The sequence below is a fragment of the Triturus cristatus genome, chromosome 2_1 (assembly GCF_964204655.1).
Source record: "Triturus cristatus chromosome 2_1, aTriCri1.1, whole genome shotgun sequence".
Lineage (NCBI taxonomy): Eukaryota > Metazoa > Chordata > Amphibia > Caudata > Salamandridae > Triturus > Triturus cristatus.
This window is the reverse complement of record NC_140581.1, coordinates 762050503-762077035: the sequence shown is the minus strand read 5'-3', so window position 1 is coordinate 762077035 and position 26533 is coordinate 762050503. Positions and strand designations below refer to the sequence as shown.

Below are 26533 nucleotides of genomic sequence, written 5' to 3'. Positions count from 1 at the left end.
TTAATTCCATATAAAATGAAGTGGTGCACTCAGAGTCCCATTCCGTATATGTTTACAATGTGAAGATTCCCTGCCTTAATTACTCCCCTGGAGAGTTTGATTTATCAACCCATCACTGCTGAAAATTCATGTCCCACAAATCCTGGCCAAACAAATTCTTGCAGGAGCGAATGAGCAGTGATTCTTATTTTACTGCAAAGCTGCAAAAAAGTATTGGTGACTCGCACAGTCTTAAGAGCGTCGGTGTTAAGAGACAGATGTACTTCAATTCTCTGAAACTCCTAAACACACACATCCATACTTAAAGGGACTTTCTGGGCCAGACTTTGCCACATTAAAGATTTGGGACTTCCTTAAAGGAAATCTGCAAACATTGGTGTCAATGGCCATTACAGTCTTAACGTTTTTATGGTTTAGATTTCTTTACTAGTTCATCAGGCATCAGAGCAGGAGAATTTGCTATTCGCCCACAACACCCCCCCCCCCCACCCCAACCCTGGACCAGATAGCACATAAACAAAAAATATATAATGCTGCCGCAAGACTAGCTAGATCAAGAATAAGACTCTTAAGCGGTGTCAGGAAGAGAATAGGACAGGCGGAGGAGCCGCAAATATTTGTGACAAGTAAGTTTGTGGAATTCGGGCATTAATAATTTCAAGAAGGGGCTCCATAGCTTGGGAAATGTGACACCTTAGTTTGCTAAAGTGAGGGTTATTCGTTCCATCCCCAGTATGTACCAGATTCAGTGTAACCATCCCTGATATGTTGGAATATGCCCGGTGTCCCAGTGTGTCAGAATACTTTGCAGGGTAGCGCCCAATGCCAGACTAATCTGTGTGCCCCGGCGGGATTTAAGTGGGAAAGTGAGAGCATTAACCCCTTGTGTGCTCATGACGGAACCACGCCGTCATGAGCCACGGGCGGCGTGTGCTCATGACGGCGTGGTTCCGTCATGCTGCGGCCGTTGGCTGCCGCTCCTCCCACGCGGCACTAATTCTCCGCCTGTGCGGGCGAAATAGAGAGTGGGCGGAGTCGTGACGGAACCACGCCGTCATGAGCACAGCTCGCCCGTGACTCAGGACGGCGTGGTTCCGTCATGAGCATGGCGGCGCCGCGCTCACCCCCCCTGCGCTGCGGCGGAATTCGCGCCGCAGCGAAGGGGTTAAGAAAGCCCAGGAGAATATATGCAGACAATCTGGGGAGTTGTGTGTCAAAATGGGTGTCAATGTCATTAAGAACCTGTGCCCAATAAGATGCTAACTTCAAGCATTCCCATAAAATATGCAGCAAAGTGCCTGGGGACACGCATTGGCGCCAGCACTCGGGTGATGTGGACGGTTTATATTATCGGGCGAGTGCGAAGTACCAGTACGTAACAATCTTTGTCACCGTTTCGATGCTAGACACACTATGGGCAGTGTGTCTGGCGCTGTAATAAATATCTCCCAACTCTTTCGATGTTAGCTCCCTTCCTATTTCTGACTCCCAGCGTTTCTGGCCAGCAGATTTGGGTAGCAAAGCCATAGGGCTCGTGAAGCAATCCAATTGGGTAATAAGACGTGTGTTGGAAGACCTTGAAAGTAACCAGCGTTCGAAGGCAGTGAGCTGACGTTGTGCCCCCGGGCGAACGGATAGATGCATCACCCAGTACCTGCGTCCGGTTTCCGGTGGCGCATGTTCTGTGCGTAGGGACTCAAAAGTAATGGGCCCCTCCGTGTCGAATTGGTGGCCTATGGATCTACAACTCTCCCGGTTCCAGAGGAGGAACGTGGGATCGATCAAAGCTGGGTGAAGTCAGGGTTCCTGACAATAGGCATCAATGGGGACGGTAAAGATGTAAGTCCCTCTAGCATCGCCAGTCTGTCCCAGACAGCCAATGAGGACTTAGTAATAAGAGAATGTTAGAAATGGGGGTCTCTAGTTGGCAGAGGTAGGTACCTTTCTCCAAATAGGGGCCCTTGCTTCTAGTCAAGGTAAGGGGGATACACTCCTAAAATAACCCCTGCTCACCCCCTTGGTAGCTTGGCACGAGCAGGCAGGCTTATCTCAGAGGCAGTGTGTAAAGCACTTGTGAACACATACAGTAATAGTGAAAACACTACAAATGGACACCACACCAGTTTAGAAAAATAAATCTTTATCTAAACCAAAACAAGACCAAACGACAAAAGTCCACAGTACCGGTATCAAGATATCCTCAAAAATAGGTTATTCACAAAAATAAAGCTTGTAGCAACAAATAACTCCACTTGGAGTTATAACGACGTCATGACCGGTGGAAATCCCAAAGTACGGCGCCGACCGCGAGGTGCGCGGCGTCGGGGCCCATAAAGAACAGTACCTTGGAAACAATGAAAACAAAGAGTTCACGGCGTCGGGGAGGTGATGCTTCGTTGGCGCCACACGGCGTCGGTTCCTTACGACCCCAGGGGAGGTAAAGACTCTGTTCCTTACTGCAGCGCAGGGGAGGCGAGGCCACTGTTCCTTACTGCGTCAGGGAGGTGACGTCACAATGGCGCCGAAGCCTCCGATTCTTACGATGGCACTTTGTCGATGGATTCGGGGGGGATCACCCACATCGAAGTTCGGCTCCGCGATGATGAAGTCTGCTTCGGAGTCGATGCGGCCCTACATCGCAAGTCGGAGCAGCGCTTCCGGCTTGGGTGCAAGTTACGGTGTCGCTCGACGGCAGTGTTGCAGTATCCTTCTGTAGCAGCTGAAACAGCAGTTCCAGATGCAGAGAGACAGAAGAGGGGAAGTCTTTGTGTTCCTGAGACTTCAGAACAGGGGGCAGGCTCAGTTTCAAGCCCTTGGAGATCTTTTCTTCAAGCAGGTGACAAAACAAACTGCAAAGTCCTTTTTCTCCTTTCCTTGGCAGCAAGCAGCCACTGCAGGCCAACCCCAGACAGCAACCAGCACAGGGGTTGTATTCCTACTCAGCTACTCCGGCTCTTCTCCTTGGCAAAGGTTTCCACTCGATTTCCCAGAAGTGATCTAAAAAAAGTGTGGGGTCTGGGCCCCACTTTTTAAACACACAAATCCTTTGATCTCTGAAGGCAGAGTGTCTGTACCCAGCCAAAACCAGTTCTGTCCTTACTGGTGCAGCTTCCTGGCAGGAGGTGGAGACAGCATTGTTGAAGGAAAACCAGGCCCAGGCAGGTGAAAGGAAATCTCCTCCCCCTACTCTAAATGCAACCCAGGCCCATTCAGCCTAGTCCTGACTCATCAGACTTCTGGAGCCACAGCCCTTCTCCAGCCCCAGTCATCTAAAAGCCAGACATGCAATACACAAACCTAGCAGAGGCACACTGGATGGTTAGTTAAGAAAATAACTACTTTCTAAAAGTGATATTTTAAAATACAGAATGTAAAAATCACCCTTACTAAATGATGCATTATAACATTCTGAGTTTATTTTCCTAGCTTGTTCCCAGGGTCAGTTATGTTTCTAAGATGTTATAAACAAACTTCCCATTCTGGCCTATGGGAACAGATAGACTTGCAATAGTGAAAAACAAAATTGGCAGTATTTCAATATCAGCACATGCCACACACATCATGGCAGGCCCTACCTTTCACATATAATACACCCTGCCCACAGGTGTACCTTGGGCCTCCCTTAGGGGTGACTAACATGCAGAAAAGAGAAGGTATGGGGACTCACAAGTGTGTGCACTTGCCCAGTCGACATGGCAGTCCCAGACTACACACAGGCTCTGCAATGGCATGCCTGAGCCACATTTTACAAGCTGCTTCTGTGGTAAGCACAATCAGTGCTGCAAGCCCACCAGTAGCATTTGATTTATAGGCCTTGGCACACATGGTGCACTGTACTAGGTTCTGACAAGTAAATCAAACAGCCAATCATGGAATCACCAATCCATAACAACCATTTACAAAGGGAGCACTTGCACTTTGGCACTGAACAGAAGTGGCAAAGTGCCCAAAGCATCTAGACCAGCAAAAACACAAGAGGAAACAGCAAAATAAAAATGGAAGAGAGGCCCACGCCAATGGTGCCAGGTCTAAAAGAGAAAGAGAGGATTTTAGGTCAGGCGTGCTTAGGAAGAAATGGAATTCTCCACAAAGGCTGCCATGCCAGGGCCCGATCCATGAAAAGCCAGTGCTTTTCAGACTCATCGCGAGACTATTCTGTAAAGCCTGGTAGTAGCGATATAGGTTTGGAAGCCCTAGACCGCCCTCAAGAGGAGAAAAGGAGTTCTATCAATAAGATCCTTGCGAAGTAGAGGTAGTTTTCAGCCCAGACGAAGCGGATGAGATCCTGTTGGAGGGATAATAACGTTCTAGGGGAAGGCTCAGCCAGAAGGACCTCGAACATGAACAAAACCGGAGGTATGCTCATCTTCACAGCTGCAAACCCTCTAAGCTAAGAGAGTGAGTAGGGTCGCCAATGGCATAGGTCACACCTGACCTGTCAGATTGTGATAATTGAGGGCTACCATTGCCGACATCGTGGGTGTAATATGGAGCCTAAGATAAGGAACAGATGTTGATGCCCATTGAAGGGGTAAGGCCTGTCATAGTGCTTCCATCCTACCCGGCTGGAGGGTCAGGTTGAGGCCCGCGATGTATGGATGTTCATTTTAAATCCGGCTGCCTGGCCAAATGCAGTCAGTTCATCAAGAAAAACAGGCAAGGAGATAGACGGCACCTCAAGAGTTGCTAGGACGTAGTCTGCATAAAGGCTGATGGTGTGGCGTTCCCCTCCAAACTGAATCCCTCGTATCTTGGGATCAGTTCAAACCCTATGTGACATGGGCTCCATATAGAGAGCAAACAGCAGGGCCAACAAAGAGCACCCCTGCCAGTGAGAAGTGGGGCGGAAAAGAGGCCATTGACCCGAACCAATGTGGTAGGTCGGTCATAACTGCAGAGGATCCACCCCTGAAGCGATCCCAGAGACCAAAGTGCTTAAGAGTGGCTGCAAGATATAGCCAATGGATCCTGTCAAACGCCTTTGACATCTATGGTCAATAGCATCCATTCCTGATCATATCATTGGGCTTTATCAATAAGGTGGAGGATCCATCTTGTATTGTCGCTGCATTGCAGTTGTGGCATGAATTCAGCCTGATCCGGGGCTATAAGGCCCAGTAGTAGGGAATTGAGACAGTCAACATTCAAGAGGGAAATAGGCCTATATGAGGAGCAGTGTGTTTTATCCTTCCCTGGCCTGGGGACTACCACAATAGACGCCATTGACATGGAAGAGGGGAGCGATTAAGAGTCCCCTATCGCTTTAACAATCTAGTGAGGAGGGGTGCCAAGATCTGGCAGAAGGTCTTGCAGGAAAGCAGTCCGGGCCAGGAGTTTGAGGATATTTGACAGGCTATGCAAGAGACAAACTCCTCGATGCGGATGGGGCGATCCAATTCAGGTGCCTGTTCTGGCATCAGGGCTGAGGTGTGGGATTCCCGTAGACACACAGTTGCAGCATCTGCTGGGAGGTCCTGCACGGTGTAGAGATCCTGATAAAATTAGCGGAAGGTCTCCACTGTGTGTGGGTCATCCCTCCATTCCCGGCCCATAAGAGTCAATCACTGCCTGTACCCTGGACTCCTGACGCTGGATAAGCAGTCGGTTAGCCAGGTAATGCCTCCGCCTATCGCCCCTGACATAAAATCAGTGGCGCCGTATATTCTGCCCTACCCACGTCGATTCCCCACTAATTTGGCCAGTCATTTTATGAATACGTTCAAGTTCCAAAACTTGGAAGGAGAGGCGTGCCCTCTTTTCCCAACAAAGCTTATATTCAGCGTCCGAGATGCCAATGAACTCACCTCCAACTACAGCTTTAAAAGCATCACACAGGGTTGTGACAGTGACATGACAGCTGTCATTGATTGCCAGACAATCAGGAAGCGTCCAAGAAATTTGATCAACGTTCTCAGGGTGTGGTAACAAGTTGTCACGGAGACGCAAAGTCCTAGAGAATGGTCCAGATCGCGAAACTGCGAGGGTGAGAATCACAGCAGAATGATCAGACAGAGAACGAGGTTCGATACTCACTCTTTGAACTAAAGGGGTGATTTTGGGCGAGCCAAGAAAGTAGTACAGTCAGGCATAGGTTTTGTATGCGAAGGAGTAAAACGTGTAATCTTGGGATTGTCGCTGGGCAGATCTCCAAATGCTAACCACGTCCACATCCTTCAGCGACCCCACTCCCTCAGGGAAAATAGCTCCTGACTGGCAATGGCGCTGCACCAATCTGTCCATCCCGTTGTTAAATACTAGGTTTAGATCTCCCCCTATCAAGACAAGGCTATCCTGGGAGCCCAACACGTCTCCCAATGCCCTTTGGAGAAAAGACACCTGCCCCTCATTGAGGGAGGATAGGGTACCCACAGTGACAGTTCTAGAACTCACCACCAGTGAATATGCTAGCAGCCTACCCGTTATTTCAGCCTATTTGGGACACATTTCCCCCCGAATGTGGCTAAAGACCAAAATCGCCACCTCGGCTACTTTATATCGGAGTAAAAAGAAGTACTGGTGGGGGAAGGCCTTAAAGCGGAGCCTGTGCTCATCTTTAGTGAGGAGAGGAGTCTCCTGCAATAATCATATGTGTGCCCCAGAATGTTCCAAATAGAAGAGAACAGAGCTCCTCTTCAAAGAGTGATTTAGGCCTTTAGCATGGAATGTGAGAGCCACTAATTGGTCAGACAATGGACTTCACAGTGTAGACATCTAAAAGCAGCAACACTTCTCTTGCATTTTCAAACGATGACAGATGGATCACCTCTTTAATAAAAATGTCCTATACTGCCTCCAGTCATTTTTTAAACCTTACTTTTAGGACTTAACTGCCACTTATCCCCACGCACCCACAAAGCTTTATCAAAAGATATCTGAAAAAGTGACCCTTCGTGGGACCTGTAGGCATTGCAGCGCCGGCCCGACGAAGAGCACCAGCCCAATGATGAAGCATGACATCCTTCGGGGTATATGAGGCCATCACGATAAGGACACACTGTCCCCCACTCATAAAGTAGTAGAACGACTTTAAGTTAACTTTATTTCTCCTAACTTTTCCCCTCTGATAGAAACAGTGACTCCCTTTTGTTTAAACGTATCTACTGGGGAGCACGGGTCACTGGACCTCTCAATTGCTCCCTGTGTCCCCCGTTTTCGAATAGTGCCTATTACATTTGCAACAATTATCAGGCAATAAAGTAATTTGCCTTCCTTTCTTTGTTACTAAGGTTGCTTCTCCCTTGCCCCTTGTCCTGAAGAAGACCCGCAGGCTGAGGCTACAATTACCCTCTATGCCCCCAAGTCGGGTCAAAACGTTGACGCTTACCCTCAACAGGCCTGGACCACGTGTCCCCCCTTTTTTGCCCTGCCCTCATTACAGAGGATATTTCTCTGTTGTGTTTGTGAATCAAAATTGAATTAATGAATTGTACACTAATCTATACTGGACAGGCCTAATCAGACTGATTTTTGTTATCAGTCATGCTCAGAACAATGTTAGTGATGTCTGTTTCTGATTCCTCTTGGATTCCTTTCCTTATCTTCACTCACCTGACACTTGCACTTTCCATTTGAACAACCTCCCTCTCAAGTTATATGGTAGAGTGTCTACCATCTGTTGAAATAAGTTTGTGAATAATAAATATATGTCTTGTTTTTTTAATCAGGTTGTTGCACATCAAAGAAAATTCTTAGTTCGGATTTACTTAACCGTGTGCTGACTGTATGCATGCACCAAGTCATTTCTAAATGATAACTTTTTCAAGAATGTGTTTTTTGTAAAAAGAAAGGCCCAGGACCAATTGCCTCCTCGTGCTCGGCCAAGTCCCCAGGTCTAGGGGCCGCAGCCGGAGCCTCAGGAAAAATCCAGTCTAGGGCTGGCAGGGAAGACGCCAGCACCCGGCTCCGGCCTTGAGCGCGGCTCCCTCTGGGGAGGACCAACACTCCGCTCTCTTGCACCACTCTGTCCTGCTCTACTGCCGCAGCTCACAGCGCACCACCTAGGCCCAGGCAGAGACACCACCGAAGTCTGGCGGTGCTAGGGGCTGGGGCACACAACAGCCTAGGCTAGGCAACACAGGCCAATCCATTGTTTTGCTCCTCATGCCATTCCAGTTTGAACCCAACCATATGCAAATCAGTCTTTACCCTGCTCCCTATGGAACAGTCCAGCCTGAACTGCCAGGCCAGGTCCTCCCTGAACTGGAAACAAGCATCCTAGGACCGGTTTCACCCCTCATCAGCCAGGTTAGCTTGACTCCATTTGAATGCAGTTGCAGGCAGGACACGCTCTCGTAACACTTTATTTTATTTTTTTAAATTACACGGCACGCCACGCTGATAGTGGTGGCTGTGCCTTTGCTTTACTTTTTTTTACTATTACATTTTTATTTCAACTTGACAAATGCCTTTTTTTGTAAAAAGCGCCCCATATCGCGCTCTCTCTTTAATGGTGGCCACGCCCCCTTTCTTTAGACACAGCTCGTCTAAAGAAAGGGGCACGCCGACATAAAATTTAAAGACCCGCATGGGTGTTATTACAAACTAGTATTTGTAATGCAATAGGTGTTACGTTTACGAAACTCTCGTAAATGCGAGACCTATTGCATTGCAAATGCTTATTAATGATTACTTTCCGTCTAAAATGAAATACCGGTATACATCATTCAACTTGCCAGATTCAACAATATCAGGGGCATGCAAGCAAACTGTTCATTAATAGTAGCCCTGTAGTAGTTAGTTGTATAATACTAAAATTCACCAGTTTTGATGGCTTTAGAAATACACTAAATTAGCAGGCAATAAACTTTCACGTTTCTAAAACAAGACTAGCTCTTGCGGGAATTCTAAAAAACACAATATCAAAAAAAGAACTGAGCGCAACTGATAATTGCACAGCAACAAACATGCAGTAACGAGCTCTCTGCTATTATTAATTACATTAACACCCTGGGGCAATCTTCTAGTGTATGCACTACATAAACAAGGCTAATCATACAGGGCAAGCAGTTCTCAGACATATTAGTCAAGTTCTATTGATATGCACCGATATCAAATCTGGCAACTGCATCCTACCACCCTAAGAAAGGTAGGAATGGTTTGGTTAAGGAGCTAAGTAGCAATTCGTCTATCAGAAAATAAAGCATAATACTGTGTCTTCTAATTCTAGGGAGAATCTTTTTAAAGGCTGATCAAACACGTTCTACTGTGCACGGAAGGCTTAGGACTATCAATGGAAATAACAAGGTCTAGAACCTATTTTGTTACCAGGTGTGCACTCTTTTGTAGACAAGGACTACTGTGCATGTTGAGGGCTGTTGAAATAAAGCAGTAGTAGCAGGATACCGGTTTCTATGGATAAGTAGTCCCAAGCAGCCTTTTTTCTACTTCAGTGCCACCTACCGGCCTCATTCATGTAAAGTGCCAGTTCGATGTAACACCCAAACCCTTGCACTGACATTCAGTGTGTGTGCATGCATAGTGAACATGTGACACACTTTAGTTAGATTCTATGTTATTATGGTTGCTAGGAGCAATGCAGTCCAGTTTTAGGTTGCCCGTGAGTTAGCATAGCAAAAGATAGATGGTGAATTCAGGTAGCCAAGGCAGTGGAGTATATGGTTTGCATTCTTCTGAGATATATTCGTATGAGGACCTTTTAACAGGTAATTTTGATTAGATTTACCAGGCCACACCCATTTCGTAGTTGGTAGGGGAGAACAGGCAAGTCATTAGATTCTGTTGTTAAGGGTAAGGAAGTTTCTATCACATCAATAAGGGAGGGTAGAGGTAAAAGGAGGTGGTCTCATCCTCCAGAATACAATCAAAATAACCAAAAGAAGAGTCCCTCTTGCTGGAGAAGAAAAAGAGACGCAACCTCTAGGTAGGACTGGTCACACAGATTTAAACACAGAATTACCACTGGTTTGAAGAATAAAGATATAATTTTTATAAAATGTGAACTGTTTAGAGGTATGTTTGTGCTATTTCACTGTTAGCAGTAGTGAATGTTTCCTCTCTACCCCTGCCACCTCCCCATTAACAAGTCATGACCACGCCCTCTCCGACGCTTATGCTGCTTCAGCCCAGGTGGAATCAGTGAGCCTTCTCCAATGCTGATTTTACCGACTTGGACCAGACTGGCTACAAAAATCTTATTTAATTCCATTGCATACGAGAACCAAAAGTGTTTTTCAATGTTTTTTATAAACGTCCTCTATACATGTTAATACTCATCCGTGCCACTAATCAACCACTGACAACAATTAACGTTGTGACTATGCAGTAAATCCAGGGTGAGTGATTTCGCTTTACTGCCCAGCCTTGCCTAACCCTAAATTTGCCTAACCCTAAATTGCCCTCCCCCTTGCTTTCTTCCACCTCTCTCCATCACATTACTGTCCCAACATGCCCCCTCCCCCTTAACCATGTCCCCAACCCCCATGACCCTCCTCTCCAAACATGGCCCCAACTCATGGACCATTCCTTACCCCCCTCAATCTCTCAAAAACACTAAGAACATTTTTAAACACAAATTACTCATCCGACACCTTGAAACACTTATTGTTGATAACTACCTCAGCCTCACCTCTCCCATAAAAACCAACTACATCTTCTATTCCAAACGCCCCTCCAAATGGAAAAGCATCTTGCTACGACATCTCCCAATCACTAACTCAACTAAAATTCCTTATGAATTTTAACTGTCTACTACTCCCTCCCCAGCTTTTCTAGACAAAATTGACATCTCCATTTTCAAAACGGGTAACATCCTCATACAAGCCACTGAATCCCACCCAAGCATCTTTGAGCTCCATTTTAACTCCTTGTCTCTCCAACTATACAAAACTATTCCTAACCCTCCTTCTACCCAACCTCACAATGCCCCTTTCATTCTCCCCCTTACCTCCAAACCCATTCTCCCCCTCCCCTGACATCTCTATAGCTAATGCCATCTCCCAAACACCTACATCCAAATATTCTCTCCCCCAACGGCCCTCCCTCTTCCTGACATCTCAACTGCACACCCCTCTCCAAACCCACACGCATTCTAATGACCGTCCCCTCCAACCCCTAATACCACCTATATCAACTCTCCTTCCTCCCAGCCCCCCTCCCTAAATCCCTGCCCCCCCACACCCTGAATCCCCTACTGTACCCCCTCCGGCCCCATCATCTCCCTCACTGAACCCATTATCTCCCTCCCTGAATTACTCACCAGTCCCAAACCTTGGTGCGGTCTCTCTCCACACTCCCCACGCCCTTTAAACTTCTCAAACCACATCTCCCGAGGCCATAAATCTCCAGTCCCCACCTACGCCACCTCCTCGCCCAATAGCCTGAGCACTCTTCATACCCCCCTACTGGCCTCTAACACCCCCCCCCCACACGAAAGACTTCCCTCCGCGGTAAACAAAGAACATTCCCTATCCCCCTCCTCCTTTCCAATTGTGTTGCCCCTCACTCTAATAACCCAGACTGTACTACACTTTCACAATGGAACCCACTCGACTTAGAGATGATTTTAATTCCCTCAGCTCCAAAAACCCCCTCAAGTGTTCAAATTCCCCCTACTCTGGCTTTAAAAACCCCACTAACTACAAACAGTGGAGTACTACTTCTCTCCGCTGCCGTATTCATAGGCCTCGCCTCAAGTCATCTCTCCCCATCTGACCTTATTGACCTATGCAACTCTTACCATCCTAGTTCTGCAATTAACGACTACCCCCTCCCCTACTCTAACATCCCTGTTATTCTGGGGACTAGCAGAATCCCCTCCTCTCCAATCTCCTCCAGACCCCCTCCTCAACTCAACAGTATTCACTTCTGCCCACTCCCCAAAAGCAACCCCAAACCCCTCGCCTGCATGCTTGTGAACTGTTGATCTGCAGTCCGACTAGCGACTGAAATCGCTGAAACCATCCTAAGTGAAACCATTGACATCGCTTTCCTCACGGAAACCTGGCTTAATGACCAATCAACGAGCATGCTTGACTTACTCTGTCACCCCCCGATATTCTAGCATCAGAAAAGACAGATCCAACAGAATAGGGGGTGGTTTAGCCATATTTTGCAACAAGCATTTACAATGCAATGGTCTCGGCATTGGTAAAGTTAGAGCTATTGGCATTGCTCATGACATTATTTTTGTTTATGTTTTTGTTTTTAAAACATTTAAAGAAACGGCATTGTTATTTACAATGTCAATAGCTTAATCACCCTCAAAAGCGAGACCTATTGCATTTGCACCCACACACAGAGCCACCTACACACACACTGATTAAGCTATTGACATTGTAAATAACAATGCCATTTATTTACATGTTTTAAAAACAAAAACAAACAAAAATAATGTCATGAGCAATGCCAATAGCTCTAACTTTGCCAATGTCGAGACCATTGCATTGTAAATGCTTGTTTCAGTTTTAACGTCATGATTTCTTTAATACATGATGTGGCGCTGAAGAGCATTCGTCGTACTTTAGTTTGCATTTTGCTGGCTAGAAAGCAAAGTTCATGGTGACTGATTGCAATAATTTTATGTAAATATATTTGCAAAAGAGTGACTTTCAATTACCATAATGTTGTCATTACATACACTTTCACTGTGATTTTTTTTGTAATCTGTTTTTTGCATTTTGTGATTTGCTCAACATCTGCATAGCATCTTTCGTTGTGGTAATCGATGTGATTATTTTTTAAGTACTACTCTTCGAAGAGAGTCGCAGTAACACCTACTGGTGAACGTGTAATAAGTCACGCAGTTAATTATCCTGCCACTATTTACTGGTTGAAACACGGGCAGGAGAGGGTTTCAAGTGTTATTCTTTTCAAATTCTCTGTGTACATATCGGTGTGAAGTGAGAGCCGCGATTTATGCATTTATAGTTCACCATGAGCGGAGTGTTACAGAACGTGTTGAGTGTTTCGAAATCTCAGCTAACATTGCATTTCAGACCAATCAAAATGCGAGCTGCATGGTTTTACAGTCTCTCTAGCCGTGACAGAGATATACAGTGGAGACCTGGGTATAAAGCCACACTTCACATAGCCACAGATAGAATAACTGCGACTTTCTGATGGTAGCGGAGTAGCGGCAGCACAACTTTCAGCAGGCAAAGATGGGTGGAACGCTGATCTGAATAACGACTTTATCTGGGGGAAATGTTGAGCCCCTATTCGAGTGCCCTCCCCACTTGCAGGCGTCATTCCCAGAGACTGGGGGAGGTGGGGTCCGAGGGAGCAGTGCCCAATTCCTCCGGCCAAAGTAAGAGCTCCAAAGTTTCCCAGGCCATGCACGGGTAACTCACCCACCCAATCCCCCTCCCCCCAATTGCATTGTGGAACTTGTAGTTCTGTTTCCCATTATAAAATAGGATCTACAAGTCCCAGAATGAAAAGCAGAAACCTGGACTAGTTGAGCTATTCACGCACAGACATGGGAAGCTTGAAAGGTCTATCGGAGCAGAGGAACGAGTGGCTGGACAGTCAGAGTCCGGAAGCAGGATTTAAGGAAGATTATTGCAATAAAATGGTACTCGAACCAATATTACATTAAACACTTTTCCAAGAAGATAGGCATTTGTTTTGATGTCATTCTTTAAAATCTAACTTTGTAGTGTTCTTTCGGGAGGCGAAGGGGCTGGTTCTCCTTTGGTAGAGATGGGGAGGAGGGGTGTCTCGCTATGGATGGTCACCGAGTAGGGGTGTCTGAGTTGAAGCAAGTTGGGGAATCTGTTTAAAAAATGTTCAGGTTTGTGTGGGCTTTCTGTGCCTTACCCTCAGATAGTGGTGTCTCTGATTGACTCGCTCTGTGAATGGCATTATAGAAAGTGACGTTCAGTGCTGGTTTGAAACATGATTGGGGTGTCGGTTTAGACAGAGTGTCGGGTGGGCTTTTCCGCGGGGGTCTGACTCGCGCGGTCTCTCTCTGAGGGTCTCTCTCGCCTTTGATAGTTTAGCGGAAAGTGGTCTGCAATGGGCTGAAACATGACTGTGAGTTGTTTAGAGGCGATCCCGTTTGTCTGGGGATGGGTGGCTTGCTGTGCGCTGGCTCTGGTCTCGCTGTCAGTGTGATGAGTCTTGCGGGGGTCTCTCGCTTGGGGAGGTTTAGTGAGTAGTGGCCTGTCTCTTCTGGGTTGAAAGGTTTGGGGAGTTCTGTTAGGAGAGGTGCGTGGTCACACAGGGTAGCATTCAGGGGGTGGCTGTGTGCCTCGCGCTCTTACCCTGCACGTCCAAGGCGAGCTTCTTCCAGATGGGGGCGAATTTCTGACAGTGTCCGCACCAGGACACGTAGAACTCGGCGAACCAGGCGCTCCTGGAGTTGAGCAGGTGAGAGCGGGCCGAGTCGGAGTCCAAGATGACCAGCGGGTCTTCCCGCGAGTACATGCCGGCCCAACCGGGGGCCCAGAGGAGCCACAGCACACGCATCTCGGGCATCATTCTACCGGGACCAGCACTGCAGGGCCGGCCGGAGAGAAGACACGGAGCAGGCGGAGCGTGGGCGGGGTAGGGAGGACGGGCCTCTGGAGGGACCTGCCGCGAGGAGAGGGAGGGGGAGCGCGAGCCTGAGTGACAGGCCGCATGAAAAAATGCTAAATAAATAAATAGGGGTAAAGGACCCGCTTGCTGCATTTTAATGAGGAGATCGTACCAAGCATCCGGGTTGGCTAACGAACTGAGCTAAAAGAGGGCAGTGGATTTGTTACCGCACACTCCCCCAAATGCACTGAGCCGGAATATTGCGAAGTCCGAGCAGGTGTACCTGTGGAGTGTGGTCGGGGTCCAGCAAGCAGTAACCCGGAGGGAAGATCGGAGGAGCAGTCAGGCACACCACCGCCTTTCTCCGAGGCAGAGCAGAAATGCCTCGGAGAAACGCAGCGTCCATTTCGGATTCGGGGGCGTGTTTTGCTCTTCTCTCCTCCAGCCATTGGCTGGAGGAGAGAATGAGACTTTCTGCAAAAAACACGCCCCCCGATCCGAAAAGGACGGGGCATGATTGGAGTGACGGGACCTCTTCTCCAATGGCTGGCCAGCATTTACGAGGCCAGCCAATGGAGAACAGGGGAGAAGAGGGGCGGGTTCAAGCCCCTCTTCTCCCAAGTCATTAAATCTCGGAGCGAGACTGCGCAAGCGCAGCCTTCGCAGCCGAGACCTAAAAATGAACTTCAGCACTCCCTTGTTAAAAACTCCAATCACTCTACCTTTGAATACCTTGAAGCTGAACTAAAAGTACAGGGCTCCCACCCAATTAGTCTACATAATATATACCACCCTCCTGGAGATCCTCTTCCCTTCGCTGATGAAATAACCGATTCTAACTCCAAACAAGCATTGGCATAGCCAATAGGTCTCGCTTTTGGGACCTTATAAGTATTTAGTTATGCAACTTTTGTGTGTGCGTGGTTGTAGGTGTGGGTGGTTGTAGGTGTGGGTGAGTGATTATGGTGTGGGTGAGTGATTATGGTGTGTGTGTGTGTGGTGTTGGTGTGTGTGGGGGGTGGTGGTGTGTGTGGGTGGGGGGGGAGGTGGTGTGGGTGGGGGGGGAGGTGGTGTGTGTGGGTGGGGGGAGGTGGTGCGTGTGTGTGGGTGGGGGGAGGTGGTGCGTGTGTGTGGGTGGGGGGAGGTGGTGCGTGTGTGTGGGTGGGGGGAGGTGGTGCGTGTGTGTGGGTGGGGGGAGGTGGTGCGTGTGGGTGGGGGGGGGAGGTGGTGCGTGTGGGTGGGGGGGGAGGTGGTGTGTGTGGGTGGGGGGGGGGAGGTGGTGTGTGTGGGTGGGGGGAGGTGGTGTGTGTGGGTGGGGGGGAGGTGGTGTGTGTGGGTGGGGGGGAGGTGGTGTGTGTGGGTGGGGGGGGAGGTGGTGTGTGTGGGTGGGGGGGAGGTGGTGTGTGTGGGGGGGTGGGTGTGTGTGTGTGGGGGGGGGTGTGTGGGGGGGGGTGGTGGGGTGTGTGTGGGTGGGGGGTGGTGGGGTGGTGTGTGTGGGTGGGGGGTGGTGGGGTGGTGTGTGTGGGTGGGGGGGGAGGTGGTGTGTGGGTGGGGGGGTGGTGTGTGTGGGTGGGGGGGTGGTGTGTGTGGGTGGGGGGTGGTGGGGTGTGTGGGTGGGGGGTGGTGGGGTGTGTGGGTGGGGGGGTGTGGGTGTGGGGGGGGTGTGGGTGTGGGGGTGGGGGTGTGGGGGTGGGGGTGTGGGGGTGGGGTGGGGGGGTGGGGGGGTGGGGGTGTGGGGGTGTTGGGGTGGGGGTGTTGGGGTGGGGGTGTGGGGGTGGGGGTGTGGGGGTGGTGGGGTGGTGTGTGTGGGTGGGGGGTGGTGGGGTGGTGTGTGTGGGTGGGGGGTGGTGGGGTGGTGTGTGTGGGTGGGGGGGGAGGTGGTGTGTGGGTGGGGGGGTGGTGTGTGTGGGTGGGGGGTGGTGGGGTGTGTGGGTGGGGGGTGGTGGGGTGTGTGGGTGGGGGGGGTGGGGTGTGTGGGTGGGGGTGTGGGTGTGGGGGGGTGTGGGTGTGGGGGGGTGTGGGTGGGGGGGTGGGGGTGGGGGGGTGGGGGTGGGGGGGTGGGGGTGGGGGGGTGGGGGTGTGGGGGTGTTGGGGTGGGGGTGTTGGGGTGGGGGTGTGGGGGTGGGGGTGTGGGGGTGGGGGTGTGGGGTGTGGGGGTGGGGGTGTGTGTAGTTGTGGTTGTGTGTGTAGTTGTGGTTGTGTGTGTAGTTGTGGTTGTGTGTGTAGTTGTGGTTGTGTGTGTAGTTGTGGTTGTGTGTGTAGTTGTGGTTGTGTGTGTAGTTGTGATTGTGTGTGTAGTTGTGATTGTGTGTGTAGTTGTGATTGTGTGTGTAGTTGTGATTGTGTGTGTAGTTGTGATTGTGTGTGTAGTAGTGGATTGTGTGTAGTTGTGATTGTGTTGTAGTTGTGATTGTTGTAGTTGTGATTGTGTGTAGTTGTGATTGTGTGTAGTTGTGATTGTGTGTAGTTGTGATTGTGTGTAGTTGTATTGTGTGGTGTAGTTGTGTGTGTGTGTCGTAAGTGTGTGTGTGAGTGGTTGTGTGTGTGTGTGAGAGGTTGTGTGTGTGTGTGTGTGTGTGTGTGTGTGTGTGAGTGGTGTGTGTGTGTGTGAGTGGTTGTGTGTGTGTGTGAGTGGTTTAGGGTGTTGTGTGTGTGAGTGGTTGTGTGAGTGAGTGGTATGTGTGTGTAGAGTGTGTAATAGAGAGATCAGTTAGTAAGTGAATTGGTAGAGAGTAGCTGAGTGGTTGCGAGTGTGAGTGGTATGCGTGTAGAGCTGGATATGCTTAGTGAGTGCTAGTAGTGAGTGTTGAGCGTGAGATTAGTGGAAGAGCGTGGTGAGTGGTGTGCGTGTGTGAGTGGTGAGCGTGTGTGAGTGTGTGTGCGTGTGCGTGGTTGTGCGTGTGCGTGTGTTGTGCGTGTGTGAGTGGTTGTGCGTGTGTGAGTGGTTTGTGCGTGTGTGAGTGGTTGTGCGTGTGTGAGTGGTTGTGCGTGTGTGCGTGGTTGTGCGTGTGTGAGTGGTTGTGCGTGTGTGAGTGGTTGTGCGTGTGTGAGTGGTTGTGCGTGTGTGAGTGGTTGTGCGTGTGTGAGTGGTTGTGCGTGTGTGAGTGGTTGTGCGTGTGTGAGTGGTTGTGCGTGTGTGAGTGGTTGTGCGTGTGTGAGTGGTTGTGCGTGTGTGAGTGGTTGTGCGTGTGTGAGTGGTTGTGCGTGTGTGAGTGGTTGTGCGTGTGTGAGTGGTTGTGCGCTTTTGTGGTTGGTTGTGCGCGTTTGTGGTTGGTTGTGTGCGTTTGTGGTTGGTTGTGTGCGTTTGTGGTTGGTTGTGTGTGTGTGGTTGTGTGGTTGGTTGTGTGTGTGTGGTGTGTGATTGTAGTTATGTGTGTGGTTGTGTGTAGTTGTGGTTGTGTGTGTGGTGTATGTGTGTGGTTGTGTGGGTGGGTGTATGTGTGGGTGGGTGTATGTGTGGTTGTGTGTATGTGTGGTTGTGTGTATGTGTGGTTGTGTGTATGTGTGGTTGTGTGTATGTGTGGTTGTGTGTATGTGTGGTTGTGTGGGGGGGTTGTGTGGGGGGGTTGTGTGGGGGGGGTTGTGTGGGGGGGTTGGTGTGCATGTGTGGTGGTGTGTGTGTGCATGTGTGGTGGTGTGTGTGTGTGTGTGGTGTGTGTGTGTGTGGTGTGTGTGTGTGTGGTGTGTGTGTGGTGGTGTGTGTGTGTGGTGGTGTGTGTGTGGTGGTGTGTGTGTGGTGTGTGTGTGGTGGTGTGTGTGTGTGGTGTGTGTGTGTGTGTGTGTGTGTGTGTGGTGTGTGTGTGGTGGTGTGTGTGTGTGGTGGTGTGTGTGTGGTGGTGTGTGTGTGGTGGTGTGTGTGTGGTGGTGTGTGTGTGGTGGTGTGTGTGTGGTGGTGTGCGTGTGTGGTGGTGTGTGTGGTGGTGGGCGTGTGTGGTGGTGGTGGGCGTGTGTGGTGGTGGGCGTGTGTGGTGGTGGGCGTGTGTGGTGGTGGGCGTGTGTGGTGGTGGGCGTGTGTGGTGGTGGGCGTGTGTGGTGGTGGGCTGGTGGTGGTGGGCGTGTGTGGTGGTGGGCGTGTGTGGTGGTGGGCGTGTGTGGTGGTGGGCGTGTGTGGTGGTGGGCGTGTGTGGTGGTGGGCGTGTGTGGTGGTGGGCGTGTGTGGTGGTGGGCGTGTGTGGTGGTGGGCGTGTGTGGTGGTGGGCGTGTGTGGTGGTGGGCGTGTGTGGTGGTGGGCGTGTGTGGTGGTGGGCGTGTGTGGTGGTGGGCGTGTGTGGTGGTGGGCGTGTGTGGTGGTGGGCGTGTGGTGGTGGTGGGCGTGTGGTGGTGGTGGGCGTGTGGTGGTGGTGGGCGTGTGGTGGTGGTGGGCGTGTGGTGGTGGTGTGCGTGTGGTGGTGGTGTGCGTGTGGTGGTGGTGTGCGTGTGGTGGTGGTGTGCGTGTGGTGGTGGTGTGCGTGTGGTGGTGGTGTGCGTGTGGTGGTGGTGTGCGTGTGGTGGTGGTGTGCGTGTGGTGGTGGTGTGCGTGTGGTGGGGGTGTGCGTGTGGTGGGGGTGTGCGTTTGTGTGCGTGGTGGGGGTGTGCGTGTGGGGGGGTGGGGTGTGCATGTGGGGGGGTGGGGGGTGGGTGTGGGGGTGTTGGTGGGTGTGTGTAGTTGTGGTTGTGTGTGTAGTTGTGGTTGACATGCGCAGTCTCGCTGGCGAGATTTAATGATTTGAGATTTCTCTAGTGGGCTTTAAGCCCCGCCCCTCTTTTCCATTGGCTGGCGTCACCGTTTATGCTAAACGGTGGTCTAGTGACGTACATTTTTTTCTTTTAGAGGCGTCCCAGTTGGACTGGCTGCCCCGACTTACTGCTGGCGTAAAAGGTTTTTTATCTTTATGGGGCCAAACACATGGCCAGATAAAGATAAGAAACCAGTCAGGCGAGCCAGTCCAACTGGGACGGCTCTAAAAGAGAAAAAAAGCGGGAGGCGTTGTTGGAGTTGCTTGTGCGCCATCTCTTCTACATGTTTGAATCCCTCATCGTGTCTGCATTTATTTTGGTTGCTTGCGCTGCTGAGGCGTGTATTTTTTCGAGTCGCATTTCTAAGCTCCTGTTGCGCTCCGCTGCTGGCCCCTGTTGTGAATGGCTAGAGTTGAGAAGGTGAGAATAATTGTAAGTGGAGGGGAGAGAGACAAGCAGATGATGGCAGAAGAGAAAGGGCGAGAGTAAGAAAACGCAAGAGAAGTAGCGAAGAAACGGGGACGAGGGAAAGAGGGGTGAGTAAAGTTTAGAAGGCTAGGCTTTAGACGAGAAGAGGATAAATGAAAAGAGGTGATGGCAGAATGATATATGGGGGTAATGGATCGAGTTTAGTGAAGATATGGTTACAGAGGGAGTAATGTGCACAGAAATAGAGCCGACGAAGTGTGAGAAGGACGGGTTGAGGGAGGGTAATTGGTGAGGAAAGATAGCTGAAAGGAGTGGCATCGAGAGGAGCTTACATGTGAAGGTAGTGATATGAAGGGAGTGGGAGGCAAAGAGGTGAAATTTGGATCCTTAAATAAGAACAAAAGATGGGAATGAGGTGATAAAAGCAAAGACCTATGGGAGAGCGAAGGGGATTATTACTGCAGGAGCATGTGCAAAGAGAAACAACAAGCATTGAAAATGCAATAGGTCTCGCCTTTTAATAAGTTAAAGCCATTTGCTTGGCTAATGGTATTATATAGCAAAGCAAATGGCTTTAACTTAATAAAAGGCGAGGCCTATTGCATTTTCAATGCTTGTGTTTAATGCCCTAAATGAAACACAATATTATAAGCATCAAAGGGCTGGCCGAGAAGGGAGGGGGGAATGCGAGGAGCAGAGGGGAATGCGAGGAGCAGAGGAGCCAGAATGAAAGTGATGAAAAGGGAGGAGGGAGATGCGAGCAGAGCATCAAAGGGCTGGGCGAAAGGGGAGGGGTGAATGGGAGGAGCAGAGGAGCCACAATGAAACTGACGAAAAGGGAGGAGGGAGATGCGAATAGAGCATCAACGGGCTGGGCGAGAAGGGTGGGGGGAATGCGGGGAGCAGCTGTGCACGTGCGCGCCAGGAGAGGTACTTGACCTGCTTTTAATTACATTTGGCAGTCCACGCGGCACCCCTTTACATTGACCTGCTCCCTGCTGACGAGAGGCAACTACCTCGAAACACGTGTCCAGGGATGGCTAACGCATACACATACTGTTCTATTTACATTTTGTGGCATAGGCGTACCCGCCGTCGCCACTACATTTCCCACAGTCCTTTGGGGCAACTTGCTGGTGTGACGAGCGGTGTGCGACCTACTTTTCCTCAATTTAAACGGCTTCCTTAAGCTAACGGGCTGACGAGCCTCGAGTCTGCACCTGCGCGCCAGGAGAGGTACTTGACCTGCTTTTAATTACATTTGGCAGTCCACGCGGCACCCCTTTACATTGACCTGCTCCCTGCTGACGAGAGGCAACTACCTCGAAACACGTGTCCAGGGATGGCTAACGCATACACATACTGTTCTATTTACATTTTGTGGCATAGGCGTACCCGCCGTCGCCACTACATTTCCCACAGTCCTTTGGGGCAACTTGCTGGTGTGACGAGCGGTGTGCGACCTACTTTTCCTCAATTTAAACGGCTTCCTTAAGCTAACGGGCTGACGAGCCTTGAGTCTGCACCTGCGCGCCAGGAGAGGTACTTGACCTGCTTTTAATTACATTTGGCACTCCACGCGGCACCCCTTTACATTGACCTGCTCCCTGCTGACGAGAGGCAACTACCTCGAAACACGTGTCCAGGGATGGCTAACGCATTCACATACTGTTCTATTTACATTTTGTGGCATAGGCGTACCCGCCGTCGCCACTACATTTCCCACAGTCCTTTGGGGCAACTTGCTGGTGTGACGAGCGGTGTGCGACCTACTTTTCCTCAATTTAAACGGCTTCCTTAAGCTAACGGGCTGACGAGCCTTGAGTCTGCACCTGCGCGCCAGGAGAGGTACTTGACCTGCTTTTAATTACATTTGGCAGTCCACGCTGCACCCCTTTACATTGACCTGCTCCCTGCTGACGAGAGGCAACTACCTCGAAACACGTGTCCAGGGATGGCTAACGCATACACATACTGTTCTATTTACATTTTGTGGCATAGGCGTACCCGCCGTCGCCACTACATTTCCCACAGTCCTTTGGGGCAACTTGCTGGTGTGACGAGCGGTGTGCGACCTACTTTTCCGCCATCGTGCACTCAAGCTTGTAGCCAGTAAAACCATGTGGGTAGCACTTGGAAAACTCACCTACTAAAGTCTCTCCAAGCAGCACATGCGTGCTGACTCAGCAAGACCGTAAAACCTCTTCCTTGGAAATCTTAACCTCCACTGGAATGATATTGATGACCCCACAATCACCCTCCTCACCAATCTTCTTGAGATTAATGACCTCAAACAACTGTGCCAGTCCCCACCTCACACCAAAAGGAGCCATTCTTGACGCCATCATTACCAACAATGATTTGGCCTTCCTGTCTAACATCATCCCCATCGACTGGTCTGACCACCAACTCATACTATTCACCGTCGCTACCACGGCCCCACCCCACCCACTAAAAACATTAAACCTATGAAATTGACCACAAATCTAAATCTTATCCCCCTGGAGAACTGGAGTCTAAACTCCAAGCCCAACTTCTTCCCACCGCACTCTCCGAAAACGCGAATGAGCTTACCGAACACTTTAATGAAGCGGTCACTGATGTCCTAGACCTAATGGCACTGCCTAAACTAAAAAGTCAAAGAAGTATCCCTTCCAAATCATGGTTCAACTCAGAGCTCAACAATGAAAGACGCTCACTAAGACTGATGGAAAGAACATGGAGACAGCAGCCTTCTCCCTCATATCTGGCACTCCTTAGATTAGCTAGATCTTCATACAAGAAACACATTTTTAATGAAACAGCATCATTCTTACATACACAACTTGATCGGGACAAAAAGAGACCTAGAGAACTGTTCAACATTGTTCGTAACCAAACATTCTCCGCCCCTCCAAAGCAGGCGGCCTTGTCTGCTAAAAGCAAAGAAATTGCCAACTTCTTCTCGGAAAAAATTGCCAAAATTGATCAATCCTTCCTTTTAACTCAGATCCCAACCAACTCCCAATATACTGCTGACATCACATCAAAAGCTCATACTTTATTTTCCATATCCCCTGATCACGCCTCACACTTGCCCACTACTACACCTACCCCTAATTACTCCTTACATTAACCTACTACTATACCTCCCCTTGACTACTCCACACACACCCCCCATCACTACACCTCTCGAAACCAACCACTCTGACTCACAACTTAAAAACAATGCCTCCTGGGATAATTTCCACCCTGTAACTGAGCTTGAAGTTTTTAACATCATATTTAAACTAAAACTGTCTTCTTACACTAAAGATCTCCTCCCTTCTAACCTTATCCAAGACCTAAAGCACAGCATTGCACCATCTTGGACTACAATCATCAATACCTCCCTTGCAATGGGGTGTGTACCTATCTCCCTCCAACTCGGACAAATCACTCCCACTATTAAAAATCCCAATGCCGACCCTAATGACAAACAATCTACGCCCCATCTCTAACCTCCCCTTCTTTCCAAAGCCCTTGAAAAATGTGCCCTGCTCCAACTAGACAAACACATTGAAAATGTCAACTTACTGTACCCCTTATAATCAGGCTTCAGGAAAGGCAGCAGTACCGAAACTGCCATGCTAAACATAGTAGATGACATTCACCACTCCCTTGACAATGGCCAGACCTGCTTACTTATCCTCCTTAATCTCTCCGCAGTGTTTGATACAGTTAACCACTCTGTCCTACTTAATGTGCTCAGAGATCCCTTTGGCCTCAGTGGTCCTGCCCATAAATGGTTCGTCTCCTATCTCCAACACAGCAAATCAAACTCCACGACTGCCTATCAAAGCCCACACCGGTCTCCGTAGGGGTCCCCCAGGGATCTATTCTCTCTCTCCCTCTCTCTTCAATCTTTTTATGGAACCTCTCATCCTCATTCTAAAACAAGCTGGAATCAACTACCACCTCTATGCAAATGACACTCAACTCTACTATAAGATTATATCCCACTCGGATGTCCTACACCTTAACAACACCCTGACTAAGGTCCAATCCTGGTTCCATTCAAATCCGTCTCAAACTCAACTCTAAAAAAACGGAAATCATTATCTTCTCCCCTAAAAATAACCCTCTCCCCATCCAAACTTGGATCTCCCACCTTAATGCCTTCAGCTGTTAACTATACTTGTCTAACTCAGCAAAATCTGTTGGGATCTCCATTGATAATAACCTAACTCTCAATGTCCACATAAAAAATTCGGCTAAAGGAGCCCTCTTCACTCTCCGTCATCTCAAGAAAATGACTTTAAATTAGTTGTCCAATCACTGGTCCTTTCGCGAATTGATTACGGCAATGCCATCCTCACTGGAATCCCCCAAGTCCACCTATCCCCACTCAAATCTGTGCTCAACCTTGCAGCCAGGCTCATCACCGACTGCAAACATTTCGACCACATCTCCCCTGTCCTCAAAACTCTTAAATGGCTTCCCATCGAAGGCAGATCATCCTACAAGACTGCTTGCATCACACACAAAGCCCTCCATCAAAACATCCCTCCGTACCTCTCCAATAAACTCAGCAAAGCGGGCAGCTCAGGGCCGATGAGAAGCACCAACACTCTCCTCCTCGTCCCACCCCTGCTAAAAAAAAAAAAAAAAAAAACTTTCTCCGGAAATGCCCTAAACATCTGGAATGCCCTCCCCAAAGACCTGCGATGTAACCCTTCCTAAATCAGCTTTAAAAAAAAGACCTGAAAATGCACCTACTCAATAAATTTTGAGGGTCATAACCGGCGCCCCGAATTCTCCCTCCACCATTTAGGTTCCCCTCCACTCTCCTCCTGTCTCCCTCCCTCCCCTTCCTCTATATTCCACTGGCTGACTTGCTCCTGCCCCCTTTGTTCTCCTCTGCTCCTTCTCTGCGTCTGTCCCATCCCCTCCCTTACCCCATCCCCATCCAAAATACCCGCCTTCCCCCATCGGTTTCCCACCCCCCCCCCCGGTTTAACGTCTTTCTATGCACTACCTGTAGCCCTTTATGCCTATCTCCACTCGAGTGTCATATTACAAAATCCGATCTCCCATATCCATGTTTTATATGTATATAGCTTTTGTACTATCTGCCTGTATATTCATTCTGTGTAAGAGTATGCTGCTTCTCCTTTGTTAACCTGTTAGAATTACACGCTATTGAATTATTGTTTTATACCGTTACTATCTTCACACTCATGTAAGCGCTCTGATACCTCTGGGTCCAGCCAGCGCTATATAAAACCATTCAAATAAATAAATAAAAAAGCACCAGCAGAATTAGCCTTAGCATTGGTACTTGATCAGTGGTAATACTTGGTACTCTGCTTTTGGAAATGTGACCACGAGTACTGGGATCCACATTAGTAATAATATAGTAGCACCCTCGGTATATCAATCCTAATAGCAATCCAGGCATCACAGGTCTAACAGGTTGCATGACATCGCTTCCTACGACAAACTCAAATATTTTAACATATCAATTTTGAGTGCTCTGCGGTCGTCAGTATAGATGCTGCCCGTTTTTCGTTTTAAGTGCTAACCAGCCTAACCTAGTGAACTCTATATGCACTTTCTTGTCTCAAGTCACAAATGTACAAAGCAGTTAGAGTCGAGCAATTACTATACAGCCCGGCGACCAGTTCAATTAACAAAGAAACTACTCTGACCAGCAGGCACTTGAGGTACCTGCGCACTGAAGAACATGAGGATGCTTGCCACGTCTTCTGTCAAACAAGAAAAGCAACGGATTCAAACTCAAGAGTCTGAGTATCCAATAAATGCCACTGAGGTTTGGTCAGGATGCAGTATTCCGCGAATGAACTGAAACTCACTTTTCTCGCAATGTTATGGAACGGCGTATGCTGGTTTGTAATAGCAAGTGCTCCCCGTTCCCTTTTGGAACAAGTTCCTCAAAAAGCAGCGACAAAATAATGTCTCATTATGCCTCACCTTCAGCACGAAAGAACCGGACAGCAGAATCTGCCCTGCTTGTTATCCCAGGTTACTGCACGGTCACCGGAGCCGGTATCCGGCACGTTCAGGACACTCCAGCAACACAACTTCCAAAACCCGTAGCTACCCCGCCCACTCGCTACTCCTGCTGGAGCGGGTGCGGCGGCTGAGTGACAGGTGAACAAGGGACTGATGGAAACAGAGCGGCCATTTTCAAAAGTACAGATGACTGTATAAGGGAAGCTAGTTATTTTTACCGATATATATCAGAATTTTTTTTATTAAATGATAATTCAACATAAATAATACACAAATTGTTACCACTAAAGAAAGCAGGTTATTTTTCAAAAATATAAAAATAAAATAATATGTTTGTAATCTCGAAACATTAATAGTGATGTAAAGCCCCATGCTCTGATGAAATCGTACTTTTGCTTATCTTCGTGAATATAAATATAAACAAAAAAATGCAGTACCTGTTGCATGGCTACAGACAGGATTTAGATAACACAGCTTCCTCTTGTACAAACTACTCTTTAAATCCAAAATGGCGATGAGGTGATGACGTTGCAATGTGCCACGTACGTAGAAGCGTGTCCAGAGGAGGAGTTAGTGGGGGTGGGGGAGTATATTCAGCAATGCCTAATGTAAGAGAACATTTTGAAAGTGGCGTGCGTGATTCATGTTGGTTTTGCAGGTGTGAAGGCGGGATGGATAAGTGCCTATAAGAACACCAAACCGTTTACCGCGTGATGCAGTATAACTAGGGCTCCCGGTTTTATGGTATTTATTTTTCTGCCATTTCCGTCTGTATTTATCCACATTAATTTTTTGCTATTTTCATCTGTATTTATCCATATTTATTTTGGGTTTGGTGGAAAATGTAAGCTAAAATTAGCATTTTTCCACATTTATTTAACCAATAAATATACACTAATGCTTGAAGGTCTGCCAG

General features: G+C 48.9%; 1 protein-coding gene across 2 annotated transcripts in view; it reads right to left on the bottom strand.

Moving 5' to 3' along the window:
• Nucleotides 1–25750, bottom strand: part of PRRC1 (proline rich coiled-coil 1) — a 191292-nt gene extending 165542 nt beyond the window's left edge. The window contains exon 1 of one of the 2 annotated variants that reach the window (XM_085632703.1): nt 25576–25750. The gene's annotated coding sequence lies outside the window, so the exon portion shown is untranslated. The remainder of the gene's footprint in view (nt 1–25575) is intronic. The other variant, XM_085632704.1, reaches the window with a different exon arrangement.
• Between the last annotated feature and the right edge of the window lie 783 nt (nt 25751–26533).